The following is a 16550-nucleotide window of genomic DNA, read 5'->3' on the forward strand; positions in this document are numbered from 1 at the left end:
TTCACTGAACGAAGGGTTTAAACGCATGGCAAGTCAGTCCTTAAAACTAGCAGGCCATTGCTCTATCCACTGGAAACGAAATGAGAAACTTCTTAAGAGCTGACTTGTTAAAAATAATATTGGATACCACTGGCAACAACATAGTAAACATCTTGATGCAGTACATCAAGGAACTAACAAGGGTAACATGAGCCAGCGAGGCTAGATCTAGTATTTATTCTCAGTGTGTCAAACACAGATATTGCTGCCAAAACATAATAAACATCTTGATCTGGTATATCAAAGAACTGACAGTGTAACATGAACCAGCGAGGCTAAATCTGGTATTCACTCTCAGGTATCAGATATGGAAGGAATAAGAGTGTGAAGTTCTCCCAAAACCAGTGATCATATAATTTGTTTCATAATTAGACGTGAGACTCGCAAATGATGATGATTCAAGAATAATCAGGTGGCCAGACTGTGATATATTGCTATGAAAGTGCTTCTAAGATGTAATTTTTTCAACTCGCATAATAACTGGTAGACACCACTAAGTGATGATGTGAATCTTCAGAGAAAGATTTGTGGTTTTCATAAGGGGCACGCTAGAAATAAACGCATTCACGGAAACGCGCGCGCGAAGGATGTTCCAGAGATGGGAAACAAATAAATGGTCACAGTTGGAAGTTGAAGACTCCTATGAGTCAAAGGGATGTTAGGAAGCATTTCTTCAGTCATAGAGTTGTCAGGAAGTGGAATAGCCTAGAAAGCGACGTAGTGGAGGCAGGAACCATACATAGTTTTAAGACGAGGTTTGATAAAGCTCATGGAACAAGGAGAGAGAGGACCTAGTAGCAAACAGTGAAGAGGCGGGGCCAGGAGCTATGAATCGAGTCCTGCAACCACAAACAGGCGAGTACAAATAGGTGATTACACACACACACACACACACACACACACACACACACACACACACACACACACACACACGTATGTTGGTACGAGACGAGGTATTAGAGCGGGTGCATGTGTTGACTGTGGTTCCACAAGGGTCAGTTTCTTGTATATATGAATGACATGTGAACAACCCTACAAGTGATAACCAAAGTATTAGCAAAAATAAATAAAGTAAAGGTGAGAGAAAGCCTGAAATTATACAACAAAATTTCAAAGTGCCAGTTCGTTGAGGCCTAGTTGGCACTTGTTGCCACATTGTTACACATATACAAAGTACAAAGCGAGTGACTAAAGAGAAAAGATCAAATAGAATTAAGAGAGGTTGGCTAACGACAAACTGTGATGTAGCACACAGCGTGAACAAGCTAGCCAGAAAGGGGATATATATATATATATATATATATATATATATATATATATATATACATAAATATATATAAGCAGAGGTGGTGGCAGCAGTAGGCCTGAGGAAGTAGCGCCGCCATAACAGGTTGGGTGTCATCACAAATAAGAAGTGTACTTACCAAAAGTGAAGTGTAAATTATAAAAGTAGCAGTATACAAGTGATAAGTGTGGTAAATGAGGACTCAAAAGGGCAACGAGAAAAGAATAGCTGAAGAAGTCAGCGGCGGAAGGGCGAGGTGCACGAGTCATCGTACAGCGAGCATCGTACAGCGAGCATCGTACATCAGGCATCTGGATGGACGTCCCCTCTGAGGAGTAACGTACAAATCACCTGTTTGTGGTTGGCGGGAAGTTTTGAGTGGTAGAGCCGGCCCTAAGATCACTGGTAGCTGGCTATCACAAACCCTGCTCCAGAGGGATTATCATACACACAACACCTAGCAGTATTAGGAAGATAAAATTTGTAGGAGCAAGGAATAGGCAGGAGGATTAAGTCGTGGCTAATGGGACTACAGCCCTGACAACAGTTTCGAGAGATAATGTTTTAGGACACAAAGACAGTACAATCTGAGAAGCAAGTATTGGGTACACATGTAGTAAAAGGTAGTACATAACTGGGTGAAAGAATGACTTGTTAACACACGCTAGTATTATAATTATTAGAATTACTCTCAGTGTTAATGGTATCTTATTAGTATTACGGATACACAGGGGTGAATTGTATTTCTGGGACATATAAACAACTGACGTGCTCACACACACGCGCGCGCACACACACACACTCGGGGCCAGGAGCTGAGTCTCGACCCCTGAAACCACAACTAGGTGAGTACACACAGCTGATCCTTGGAATTTGACCGCGTCCCCTCACCCCCCCACACACCTTTCCCTCCCCCACAGACCTTTCCCCTCCCCCGCTCTTGCCTTCACTCCCTCCTATTTTTCCCTCCCTCGCGTTTCTCTCTCATAGCCTTTTTCCCTCCCCTTCCCCCTACTCTCTCTCTCTCTCTCTCTCTCTCTCCCTCACTCCCATAACCCTATCTCTCACCCTCCTCTCTCTCTATAGGCTTCTCTCTCCATCTCTCCATTTCTCTCTCTCATAGCCTTTTCCCTCGCCCTCCTTTCTCCCTCTCTCTCTCTCTCTCCCTCTCCCTCTCTTTCTCCCTCTCTCTACCCTTTCTCTCCCCCCTCACATTTCTCTCTCTCTCCCCCTTGGTCTTATCCCTCACCCCCATACTCTCTCCTCTCTCTCCCTCTTTCTACCCTTTCTCTCTCCTCTCTCTCCCTCTTTCTACCCTTTCTCTCTCCCCCTCACACCCTCTCCCTCCTCTAGCCTTCTGTCTGTGGTAAAAAAAAAAAAAAATGGGTGGTCCTAGAGGACGGAAAACCAGAGATCTGGTAGACGAACCAGGGAGGAAAGACTGGGAGTTAGAGCTCCAAAAAAGGGAGGAAGAGTGGGGAAGGAAGATAGTAGAGCTTGGTAAGAAAATGGAGGAGCGGATAGCTAAAGAGTGCAGGAAGTGGGAAGTACAGGTCTTAGCAGCAGAAGCTAGGATACAGTGCTTAGAAGAGAAACTGCAAAGCCTGAAACAGATTAGAGAGACAAATGACAATTCAGATGTGACATCAGGAAATTCAATGTCAGGCGCAGACAAGGGGACGGTAAGCAACAACGGAGACATGCCGTACACGAAGGCCCTATCAGACCCACGTGGGGCCAGGGAAAAGACGAGGAGCACACTAAGATCAAATGACAGGTCCGAAGACAATGAAGGTATGCTATATGCAGAGATTCTAACAGCCAACTGCAGTAGCAAGGGACAGCTGGTCAGGAAAGACAGTTCACTGAGAATAGAAGTTTCAGATATGACAGGGACTGAAGGCAAGAACATGTCAATGGAAGGAAATAAAATGCCTCAGAGGAAGCAGATGGAGACTCAGTGGGAGGATGAAAGGGCGAGGTCAGTTTGTGTATGGGCTCCAAGAAGCCAAGGGGGACAACTTTGAAGAAATAAAACAGGAGGAGAAAAAAACGATTGAAGGCATCATGAAAACAATAGGTGAGGGCGATATGACCCAGGTGACAAATTTTCAGAGAATTGGGTGGTTTGCGAGTGGAAGGATACGGCCTGTCAGAGTAACTTTCAAGGAAGAATCAGTTCGAACCAGGATTCTGCAAGAGAAAGCAAGACTGAGGGACAAAGAGGGGTACCAGAGAGTATACCTCGACCGCGACAGAACACAAGAAGAAAGGACTACACTGAAAGAGAGGGTACAGAGACGCAAGGAGGAACGAGAGGCAATGACGAAAATGAGCAGGACCCAGACACAGGAGGAAGGGCAAACACACCCCACAGAATCTCCCACCAAAAGACTCCAACCGCGACATTCCCAACGCAACTAAGCAACCTATACTACAACCCACTCACTGTTCCCTCTGCCACCAACCCCCATATCACAAACCTCACCCCAACAGCTGTCCCTTATGGGCATTCTGACCCCACCCCCATCATCACAAACCCCACCTACACCACAGCCCCATATAGTCCCCCACCAAGGCTCTCGCTCCCCCAACCCCAATATTCGTGCATGACCACAATGATAGAAAAGAAACTGAAAGTTTGGTACACAAACACGGATGGAATAATGAATAAACATGAGGAGTGGAACGAAAGAATCAGTGAAAAATCCCCAGACATCATAGCAGTCACAGAAACAAAACTCGCTGAGACAATAACAGACACAATCTTCCCAACAGGATATCAGATCCTGAGGAAAGATAGAAGGAGTAGAGGGGGAGGAGGGGTTGCACTGCTCATAAAACACCGATGGGGATTTGAGGAAATGGAAGGCATGGACATGATTGGAGAAAGAGACTACATTGTAGGTACAATTCAGTCCGGAGAACATAAAGTAGTCATTGGAGTGATGTTTAACCCACCACAGAACTGCAGGAGGCCAAGAGAGGAGTACGAAGAAAACAACAGGGTGATGGTGGACACACTGGCTGAGGTGGCAAGAAGAGCTCCCTCGAGCAGAGCAAAGTTACTGGTAATGGGCGATTTCAACCACAGGGAGATCGACTGGGAAAACCTGGAGCCACATGGGGGTCCCGAAACATGGAGAGCCAAGATGATGGATGTGGTACTTGAAAACCTCATGCATCAACATGTCAGGGACACAACCAGAGAGAGAGGGGAGGATGAGCCAGCAAGACTGGATCTTGTGTTCACCCTGAGCAGTTCAGACATTGAGGACATCACTTGCGAGAGGCCCCTTGGAGCTAGCGATCACGTGGTTCTGAGTTTTGATTATATAGTAGAGTTACAAGTGGAGAAGGTAACAGGAACTGAAGGGGACAGGCCAAACTATAAAAGGGGGGACTACACAGGTATGAGAAACTTCCTGCAGGAGGTTCAGTGGGACAGAGAAATGGTAAGAAAATCAGTAAATGAGATGATGGAATATGTGGCAATAAAGTGCAAGGAGGCAGAGGAAAGTTTTGTTCCCAAGGGAAACAGAAATAATAGGAAGACCAAAACGAGTCCTTGGTTTACCCGAAGGTGTAGGGAGGCAAAAACTAAGTGCAACAGAGAATGGAAAAGGTACAGGAGGCATAGGACCCAGGAAAACAAGGAGATTAGTAGAAGAGCCAGAAACGAGTATGCACAGATAAGGAGGGAGGCCCAGCGACAGTATGAAAACGACATAGCATCGAAAGTCAAATCTGACCCGAAACTGCTGTATAGCCACATTAGGAGGAAGACAACAGTCAAGGACCAGGTGATAAGGCTGAGGAAAGAAGGTGGAGAACTCACAAGAAACGATCAAGAGGTATGTGAGGAGCTCAACACGAGATTTAAGGAAATATTTACAGTAGAGACAGGAAGGACTCTGGGGGGACAGACCAGATGGGGACACCAGCAAGGAATACACCAACAAGTGTTGGACGACATACATACAGATGAGGAGGAGGTGAAGAAACTGCTAAGGGACATCGATACCTCAAAGGCAATGGGACCGGACAACATATCCCCGTGGGTCCTTAGAGAGGGAGCAGATATGTTGTGCGTGCCACTTACCACAATCTTCAACACGTCCCTGGAAACTGGGCAACTACCTGAGGTATGGAAGATGGCAAATGTAGTTCCCATTTTTAAAAAAGGAGACAGGAAAGAGGCACTAAACTATAGACCTGTGTCATTGACGTGTATAGTATGCAAAATTATGGAGAAGATTATCAGGAGGAGAGTGGTGGAGCACCTGGAACGGAACAAGAGTATAAATGCCAACCAGCACGGATTCATGGATGGCAAATCCTGTGTCACAAACCTTCTGGAGTTTTATGATAAAATAACAGAAGTAAGACACGAGAGAGAGGGGTGGGTTGATTGCATCTTCTTGGACTGCAAGAAGGCCTTTGACACAGTTCCTCACAAGAGATTAGTGCAGAAGCTAGAGCATCAGGCGCATATAACAGGAAGGGCACTGCAATGGATCAGAGAATACCTGACAGGGAGGCAACAACGAGTCATGGTACGTAATGATGTATCACAGTGGGCACCTGTGACGAGCGGGGTCCCACAGGGGTCGGTCCTAGGACCAGTGCTATTTTTGGTATATGTGAACGACATGATGGAAGGGTTAGACTCAGAAGTGTCCCTGTTTGCAGATGATGTGAAATTAATGAGGAGAATTAAATCTGATGAGGACCAGGCAGGACTTCAAAGAGACCTGGACAGACTGGACACCTGGTCCAGCAAATGGCTTCTCGAATTTAATCCTGCCAAATGCAAAGTCATGAAGATAGGGGAAGGGCACAGAAGACCACAGACAGAGTATAGGCTAGGTGGCCAAAGACTGCAAACCTCACTCAAGGAGAAAGATCTTGGGGTGAGTATAACACCGAACATGTCTCCGGAAGCACACATCAATCAGATAACTGTTCAGCATATGGGCGCCTGGCAAACCTGAGAACAGCATTCCGATACCTTAGCAAGGAATCGTTCAAGACACTGTACACCGTGTATGTCAGGCCCATACTGGAGTATGCAGCACCTGTTTGGAACCCGCACTTGATAAAGCACGTCAAGAAACTAGAGAAAGTACAAAGTTTTGCGACAAGGTTAGTCCCAGAGCTAAGGGGAATGTCCTATGAAGAAAGATTAAGGGAAATCGGCCTGACGACACTGGAGGACAGGAGAGTCAGGGGAGACATGATAATGACATATAAAATACTGCGTGGAATAGACAAGGTGGACAAAGACAGGATGTTCCAGGGAGGGGACACAGAAACAAGAGGCCACAATTGGAAGTTGAAGACACAAATGAGTCAGAGAGATATTAGGAAGTATTTCTTCAGTCATAGAGTTGTAAGGCAGTGGAATAGCCTAGAAAATGACGTAGTGGAGTCAGGAACCATACACAGTTTTAAGACGAGGTTTGATAAAGCTCATGGAGCGGGGAGAGAGAGGGCCCAGTAGCAACCGGTGAAGAGGCGGGGCCAGGAGCTAAGACTCGACCCCTGCAACCACAAATAGGTGAGTACAAATAGGTGAGTACACACACACACACACACACACACACACACACACACACACACACACACACACTACACATACACACTACACACACTACACATACACACTACACAGAACGTGCTAGATAAGAGTGCAGCAACCATAAGAACACACTGACATAAACTCCATTACATGACTTGTATATAAGGAGGAGACAGACCGGTTAGCGTGGTTTATATATGACAGTAGTAAGGGTATAATTAGTGGTTTTGATCTTGGTACTTGCTGGGGTGTGTGTGTGTGTGTGTGTGTGTGTGTGTGTGTGTGTGTGTGTGTGTGTGTGTGTGTGTGTGTGTGTGTGTGTGTGTGTGTAGTCGAGATAAAGCTCTTGAACCCCTCTTACTAAATATTTTAATTGACATTACGGGTTTCAGGTCACTGGGGCCTTACCATTCCTTATAGTGAAGCTGCGTATTGAGGGTGGGTTTGCGAGTGATTATCTGATAAGGTGTTTGTACTTACACGAGCAGGACTGTGTTGGTGGTGTCGCTCTTCATAATTACCAGTTGACCTTTCAACAGGACTCGACCCACAACAGTCAACTAACACTCGAGTACCTATTTACTGTTCAATGAACAAGAGCAAGCGTAAGGCGATACCTATTTGCCGCTAGGTGAACAGGGGATGGGGTCTAAGAAGACTCTCATCCAAGTACCTGCTTACTGTCAGGTGAAAGTAGGCAGTAGGTTTAAGGAAACTAGGAATCAGATACCTATTTACTGCTAGGTAAACAAGGACAGCATATGTAAGGAGACTAACGACCAGGAACGTATTTGATGTTTGGTGCACAGTCATCAGGTGCAGAGGAAATTTGTCCATACGTCTTGCACTGCCCGACGTTTGAACCTAATTATCGACTGTGCGCCAATATTCTCCAGGTAGCCTGGTAAGGTAGGTGTGTGTGTGTGTGTGCGTGTGTGTGTGTACTCACCTATTTGTATTCACCTATTTGTGGTTGCATGGGTCGAGTCACAGCTCCTGGCCCCGCCTCTTCGCTGATTGCTGTGTGTGTGGGTGTGTGTGTGTGTGTGTGTGTGTGTGTGTGTGTGTGTGATGCAGTGGGGAATTTTATTTCAGCAAAGTTAGATACATCCGCACTGCGCTGCTGCTCTATTCTATACGCTAGTTGCTCAATGGGAGCAAAAGTTGGCGGTGGAAAGAAGGATGGGAGTGAACGAGTGGAACTCTTATTCACCCCTTCAGTCTGCATGAACACTTGCCCACAACCACCACCACAATCACCTTTTATGTGTGCCTCATCCTCTAGCTTTTGTCTTAACCTCTTGTGAGGAACTTTGTCGAAGGCCTTCTTGCAGTCCAAGAAAATGCAGTCTGTCTACCCCTCTCGTGTCTTCTGTTACCTTCTCATAAAACTCCAGTAGGTCTGTGACACAGGATTTTCCTTCCCAGCACGGTTTCAGGGAAGGAAAATTCTGTGTCAGAAATACTGGAGTTTTATGGCAAGTTAACAGAAGTAAGACACGAGAGAGAGGGGTGGATAGACTGCATTTTCTTGGACTGCAAGAAGGCCTTCGACACAATTCCTCACAAGAGGTTAATGCAAAAGCTAAAGGATCAGGCACACATAACAGGAAAGGCACTGCAATGGATCAGAGAATATCTGAAAGGGAGGCAACAACGAATCATGGTACGTGACGAGGTGTCAGAGTGGGCGCCTGTGACAAGCGGGGTTCCACAGGGGTCAGTCCTAGGACCTGTGCTGTTTTTGGTATATGTGTATGGCATAACAGAAGGGATAGACTCAGAAGTGTCCTTGTTTGTAGATGATGTGAAGTTAATGAGGAGAATTAAATCGGCCTAGGATCAGGCAGGATAACAAAAAGAACTGGACAGGCTACAAGCCTGGTCCAGCAGCTGGCTCCTTGAGTTTAACCCCGCGAAATGCAGCGTCATGAAGATCGGGGAAGGGCAAAGAAGATCGTGGACAGAGTATAGTCTAGATGGCCAAAGACTGCAAACTTCACTCAAGGAAAAAGATCTTGGGGTGAGTATAATACCGAGCACATCTCCTGAGGCGCACATCAATCAGATAACTGCTGCAGCATACGGGCGCCTGGCAAACCTGAAGATAGCGTTCCGATACCTCAGTAAGGAATCGTTCAAGACTCTGTACACCATATACGTCAGGCCCATACTGGAGTATGCAGCACCAGTTTTGAATCCACACCTAGTCAAGCACGTCAAGAAATTAGAGAAAGTGCAAAGGTTTGCAACGAGACTAGTCCCAGAGCTACGGGGATTGTTAGCTCTGGGACGAAGAAAGATTAAGGGAAATCGGCCTGACAACACTGAAGGACATGAGTGTCAGGGGAGACATGATAACGACATATAAAATACTGCGAGGAATTGACAAGATGGACAAAGACAGGATGTTCCAGAGATGGGACACAGAAACAAGGGGTCACAATTTGAAGTTGAAGACTCCTATGAGTCAAAGGGACGTTAAGAAGTATTTCTCCAGTCATAGAGTTGTCGGAAAGTGGAATAGTCCAGAAAGTGACATAGTGGAGGCGGGAACCATACATAGGTTTAAGTCGAGGTTTGCTTAAGCTCATGGAGCAGGGAGAGAGAGGACCTAGTAGCAATCAGTGAAGAGGCGGGCCCAGGAGCTATGAATTGATCCCTGCGACCACAAATACGTGAGTACTGCAGTTACCACCAGAAGCACCATCTCAGCTACCACCGCCTGACAGACATGAAGTTAATGATACGATTTATATCACTGGATATAAAAAATCCATTTTTGTTAGCCATGCACAAGATTTGAAATAAAATTTAAATATCTTTCCAGGTGATAAACCTAAGATTCTGATTCAACGTCTTCCCAGACGAGTTAAACTCTCCGTAAGACGAGACTCACCTATTCCTGAGATAGTTACAAGATGAATAAGAAAGGAGCAGCACTGCAGCAGGCCTACTGGCCCATACTAGGTAGATCCTTTTTAAACCCAAATCCACTAAGAAAAATATTTGCTTAATCCATTTTCAGTGCTACCCAAGGAATAGGCTTTGATAATCCTATTAACTCGTGTGCAAGTCCCAATCACATCCAACCCCCTGTCACAGAATACAGTGTTGTGGTAGTATTTACCTTCTCAGTTCTAGGACAAAATGTGAGAAGTACATTGTATATTGTTCCTAAATTCGTTTCTTATTAATGGAAATATATTACCAGACACTAAGCAAATATCCTGAATTTGCTGGCAACAAATAAGACATAATTTGCAGATGCATATCCAGATGTATTCTTGCAAAGCATTTATGGGGGTTCTTGTTTCTATGTCTTGTGTATTATGATCCAGCGCTGTTGTGTACAGGACGGACATGTTCATTATGAACTAGTTGTCTCAGAGGCATATCTGAAGTCTTTTTTTTTTCAAAGGGGGTGGGGGTACAATTCCGTGACTGGAGCAGTACACAAATAACCCTACATATAGGAGAGAGGAACTTAGACCGCCTTGAATCATTTACAAATTCGGACTGAAACATCGTCGTAAACTCTCCTCTCTTCTGTGTGTGGGTTATTTCTGTAAAGTTGTTCTTTAATTGGTTTTTCAACGCTGTTAATCTAGTTTCTAGCAGGATGCTTAGAGGTTTTGAATAAATTCAGAAGGCAGACCCGAGGATCCTCCTTGTATGACTGAGGTCCACTGAAGCGCTGTACACGCGGAAGAGACGTAATACTCGAGATGTCGGAGATAGTGTCAGAGATCATCTCTGGCTAATGCTATTATATTAGCGCTTAGGTTTAATTGTAATAAAAATAATAGTGTGTTGCAGCGTCCAACACACTGTATTAATGTTGGTAGAATTACTCACATTATTGTCTGTAAGGGTTTGACAAAGCCCACGAAGAGCAAAACGTTGCCACAATAAAACGTTGCATTAGTTGCTCTTATGTCATTTCACATAACGTAGTAATAATAATAATAATTTATTATAATTTATTCTAAAAAATTATTATTGTAAAACTGATCTAACTCGCTATAACCCTTGCAAATGCCGGAGGATGGTTAAAATTACTTCACATCCTGGTGAGCACTCTTGCAAGTTGGTAATAAACAGGAGAAGTAAGCTCGAAATATTTAACGAGTGCACTTGCTTCACAAGGAAGACACTAGCGACACTTTCTTGCAGTATAGGAGTGCTGGGCAGTGCGGTGTGCACCCAGGATTAAATTTCATGATCACGTAACATAAAAACCACATACACTTACCAGGTAACCAATCAAAAGTGGTTCATCCGCTTATTTTATATCTGGCATTCTTCCTCCTTTCCTCCCCACACCTTCACCTATTTCCTTCCTTCCTCCCATCCTTCCTCCTCCCCTCCTTACCGGTGTTGTGGTCATCGTTCCTTCAAAAGGTACCCTTTGGCGAGTAAATTTGATCTCCCGCTCTCAAAGTATTTAATTAGATCACATTCCTGGCGTCGTCTTGAAGCCAGACGTAATGTCTTAAGGAAATTCACATGTTTAACTCGCAGATCATTCTGTCTACGCTTTTATATACACTGGTCACACTTGAGCGGGACCTGCATAAATAACAGGGCTCACACTACGTACATACGGAAAGCATGCGTTACTCTGTGCACATAAATGGTTCAATAAGCCAGTATTGACATCTTAATGACTAGGGGGTTAGCTGGAATAAAATTATCAGGATCTCCAAGGAGGTAGGGATTTTAAAGAGTTAGGAGGATTAGGAGTATAAATATAACTAGAAATCCTACAATATCTTTAAATGTAAAGTAGGGATGAAAGGGAATTTTGTCTAGAGAAGAGGTTACTCCTAGAGGGTTGTTGGCTCCAGGGTGGTGAATGAATAAAATTTAATGTTAAATGGCTCTCTATCCCTAAATTTCCTAAACTCAAAAAGGCATGATACCATGACTGGAACAATAACCCGCACATAGGACAAAGAAAAGCTTACGACGACGTAAGCTTTTTTTAAGCTTCTCTCTCCAATGTGTAGGTTATTTGTGTAATGTTTTCTAAGCTCTTTGAGATATTAAAGCAACGACACAAATTGCTGAATAAGCTTTTATTGGGACATCAGTTCGTTCTGCGTAGAACTTTATCACTGTGATCTAATGCTTTAGAAAGTCCACAAGTTGAAGAATGAGACAATTGTACAGTATTTTGGAATTTTTATCTAGGGAACGTTTCGCCACACAGTGATTTCATTAGTCCATTAAAGAGGAAGGTTGCCTCTATGTTTGACTGAAAAAGTCTACTGTGTAGGCGAAACGTTTCAACAATAAAGATACCCGACTGTTGTGTGTGTCTTAATCATCAACAGAGAAGAAATGTAAATAATGAGGAGACTGAGGTAATCAGTCCCTCAGCCTGGAGTCGAATCCAGGCCGAGGGACTGATCACCTCATATATGCTCAGTAATAACCCACATCGAGACAAACTCAGAAGATTAATTGATCTGTATATTTCGATCCCCTTCTGGGATCCTCTTCATCGGCTGAAGAGGGAACACTGAAGAGGACAAGGAGCTGTTTCAGGGGGCACTAATGATGAGAGCGCAGCTTCATAAAATTCTAATAGACAGGGAGCAGGTTCGGGAAGCACCAAGACAGGGAGCAGGTTCGGGAAGCACCAAGACAGGGAGCAGGTTCGGGAAGCACCAAGACAGGGAGCAGGTTCGGGAAGCACCAAGACAGGGAGCAGGTTCGGGAAGCACCAAGACAGGGAGCAGGTTCGGGAAGCACCAAGACAGGGAGCAGGTTCGGGAAGCACCAAGACAGTGAGCAGGTTCGGGAAGCACCAAGACAGGGAGCAGCTTCAGGAAGCACCAAGACAGGGAGCAGCTTCGGGAAGCACCAAGACAGGGAGCAGCTTCAGGAAGCACCAAGACAGGGAGCAGCTTCGGGAAGCACCAAGACAGGGAGCAGCTTCGGGAAGCACCAAGACAGGGAGCAGCTTCAGGAAGTACCAAGACAGGGAGCAGCTTCAGGAAGTACCAAGACAGGGAGCAGCTTCAGGAAGCACCAAGACAGGGAGCAGCTTCAGGAAGCACCAAGACAGGGAGCAGCTTCAGGAAGTACCAAGACAGGGAGCAGCTTCGGGAAGTACCAAGACAGGGAGCAGCTTCAGGAAGTACCAAGACAGGGAGCAGCTTCAGGAAGCACCAAGACAGGGAGCAGCTTCAGGAAGCACCAAGACAGGGAGCAGCTTCAGGAAGCACCAAGACAGGGAGCAGCTTCAGGAAGCACCAAGACAGGGAGCAGCTTCAGGAAGCACCAAGACAGGGAGCAGCTTCAGGAAGCACCAAGACAGGGAGCAGCTTCAGGAGCACCAAGACAGGGAGCAGCTTCAGGTAGCACCAAGACAGGGAGCAGCTTCAGGAAGCACCAAGACAGGGAGCAGCTTCAAGAAGCACCAAGACAGGGAGCAGCTTCAGGAAGCACCAAGACAGGGAGCAGCTTCAGGAAGCACCAAAACAGGGAGCAGCTTCAGGAAGCACCAAGACAGGGAGCAGCTTCAGGAAGCACCAAGACAGGGAGCAGCTTCAGGAAGCACCAAGACAGGGAGCAGCTTCAGGAAGAACCAAGACAGGGAGCAGCTTCGGGAAGCACCAAGACAGGGAGCAGCTTCAGGAAGTACCAAGACAGGGGGCAGCTTCGGGAAGTACCATGACAGGGAGTAGCTTCGGGAAGCACCAAGACAGGGAGCAGCTTCAGGAAGCACCAAGACAGGGAGCAGCTTCGGGAAGCACCAAGACAGGGAGCAGCTTCGGGAAGCACCAAGGCAGGGAGCAGCTTCGGGAAGCACCAAGACAGGGAGCAGCTTCAGGAAGTACCAAGACAGGGAGCAGCTTCAGGAAGCACCAAGACAGGGAGCAGCTTCAGGAAGCACCAAGACAGGAAGCAGCTTCAGGAAGTACCAAGACAGGGAGCAGCTTCAGGAAGTACCAAGACAGGGAGCAGCTTCAGGAAGCACCAAGACAGGGAGCAGCTTCAGGAAGCACCATGACTATATTAAACACCTCTGGTAAACTTTGTTACGCCACTAAATGCTTTTCTAAGACCTGAATGAGTATATTATGCTTATTAAGCCTACAAGAGGGTATGTAGCGAGAGGTTCTTGATTCTAGGAGTTAGAAGAAACTTGATTACCACCCCATTCACCAGGCGCTAACCGAAATTAACCTTGTAAGTTTTCTAAGCCCTTTATTCAAATCTAACCTTACCTTACCTTACCACCCATTTTCTCAGCGCTAGCCTAACAACCTAACCTGACTTAAACAAACCTAGTCTAAACTATTAAGTAACTTAACGTAATCCAGTGTAACACAACGTAACATAACGTAACCTTCCTAAAAATTCGTTATATAATGACTGCTGAAATTACTTTCTTTTCCTGGACAAAATTTCATATAACGTAAATTTAGAGAAAAGCGAAGAAAATCTAGAATAAGAGTTTCCATTCAGAAGTTCTGAAGGTATTTAATGAATATTTGGATTCAATATAATCGCCAGTATTCGTTAATTGGCGCTTAGTAAGCGAAGCGAATGGTCTGGCCCTCCATATCAGCGAGAGGCGCACGGAGGAGAGGAAATGATTGGAAGGAAGAGGTGTGATAGCTTGGGATAATTAGGGAGGAAAGGTGAAGAGGCGAGATGGTGGAGGCACGTGCTTCTATCTTCAAGTGTTCCGTCATGGCTCTCTCTTGTTTACATTGTCTGGCTGACGATTAAGCTGGGCTGTTCTGCCTGGCGACGCCCCAGTGTTGATCACCCGGATTTATTCCCAGTCTTTAATGAGATTCTTGTGTTTAGGAGTCTCTGTTGCCCTCACACACACACACACACACACACACACACACACACACACACACACACACACACACACACACACACACACACACACACACACACCAGTTTGGAATTCACACCTAGCCAAGTACGTAAAGAAACTAGAGAAAGTGCAAAGGTTTGCAACAAGACTAGTTCCAGAGCTAAGAGGTATGTCCTACGAGGAGAGGTTAAGGGAAATCAACCTGACGACACTGGAGGACAGGAGAAATAGGGGGGACGTGATAACGACATACAAAATACTGAGAGGAATTGACAAGGTGGACAAAGACAGGATGTTCCAGAGATGGGACACAGCAACAAGGGGACACAGTTGGAAGTTGAAGACACAGATGAATCACAGGGATGTTAGGAAGTATTTCTTCAGCCACAGAGTAGTCAGGAAGTGGAATAGTTTGGGAAGCGATGTAGTGGAGGCAGGATCCATACATAGCTTTAAGTAGAGGTATGATAAAGCTCACGGTTCAGGGAGAGTGACCTAGTGGCGACCAGTGAAGAGGCGGGGCCAGGAGCTTGGACTCGACCCCTGCAACCTCAACTAGGTGAGTAAACACACACACACACACACACACACACACACACACACACACACACACACACACACTAGCAGTGGCGGGAGTCCAGTTGCCGCCCCTCGTGTACTCACAAGCTCTCGCACTCTTGGCCTCGTGAACTGCTGTACCAACTCTGTAAAACCGTGTGTGGACTTAACTTCCACCATTTCCTCATCCAGGTCATTCCACTTCCTAAAAAACTGTGTGCGGACTGTACTTCCACCATGCCTTCATCCAGATCTTTCCGCTTCCTGTTGCTGTTAGGTCAGCGACATTACCTGCACGAATGGATATCCCGGCGCCACCTGCGGGGTGGTGTAGATGTCGTGCCGAATAGGAAAATCTGGTCAGTTAGCAAGAACTCAGTTAAAATTAAGTCCTTTCTAAAATTTTCTCTTATACGTTTAAAGACATAATTTTTTTCGTTTGTGTTAATGTAAAAATTAATAATTTTGTGCCAAAAGAACCTTAGAAAACTTACCTGACTTTATTATAACAAGCTCAATTTAATTTAGCCTAATCCAACTAAATATACTTTAAATAAGTTTACAATTTAATAAAACCAGTGAAATATTTTTTTCGTTCAGAATGATTTTTGCTAAATTATTGCATGCACAAATTTTTGCTTGCCTTATTCGGCAAGAAGAGCGTTGCTATTTAAGCCAAAATCGCAAGTTTTACCTGTTCTGCATGACACACACATCACGCTGATTGGAAGCGGCTGGCTCATGTCTTGACCATATACCTAATTAGTCACCGACAAAGCAGTTGTGTATTTCTACGACGCTTCATTTACGTTTCTTGAACCCATCAACACCAATTTGGTGGCGCCTGTGGCGAAATTTTCATAAAATTCAGTGAATTTTGTAGTGTGAGATGGACATCCTGGGTAGTTTACACTATGATAATTGTACTTGTGTGTACCTGTGCCTAAATAAACTAACATATCACTTAGTTTTAAACCTTCCCACCAGCTACAACACTTTCGCTTGTGTTTGTACACGTGAATGTCGTCCAGACTATTGTTTAAAATTTGTATGTTATGTTTTACATAAAACATGCTTGGTTTTTTTTTTAAAGTTCGTCAGTCTCACTTGGAGAAAAGGTTGGGTTGAATTTTGCTTGTGTAGGTTCCAATATATATATATATATATATATATATATATATATATATATATATATATATATATATATATATATATATATATATATATATATATATATA

The sequence above is a fragment of the Cherax quadricarinatus genome, chromosome 50 (assembly GCF_038502225.1).
Source record: "Cherax quadricarinatus isolate ZL_2023a chromosome 50, ASM3850222v1, whole genome shotgun sequence".
NCBI lineage: Eukaryota > Metazoa > Arthropoda > Malacostraca > Decapoda > Parastacidae > Cherax > Cherax quadricarinatus.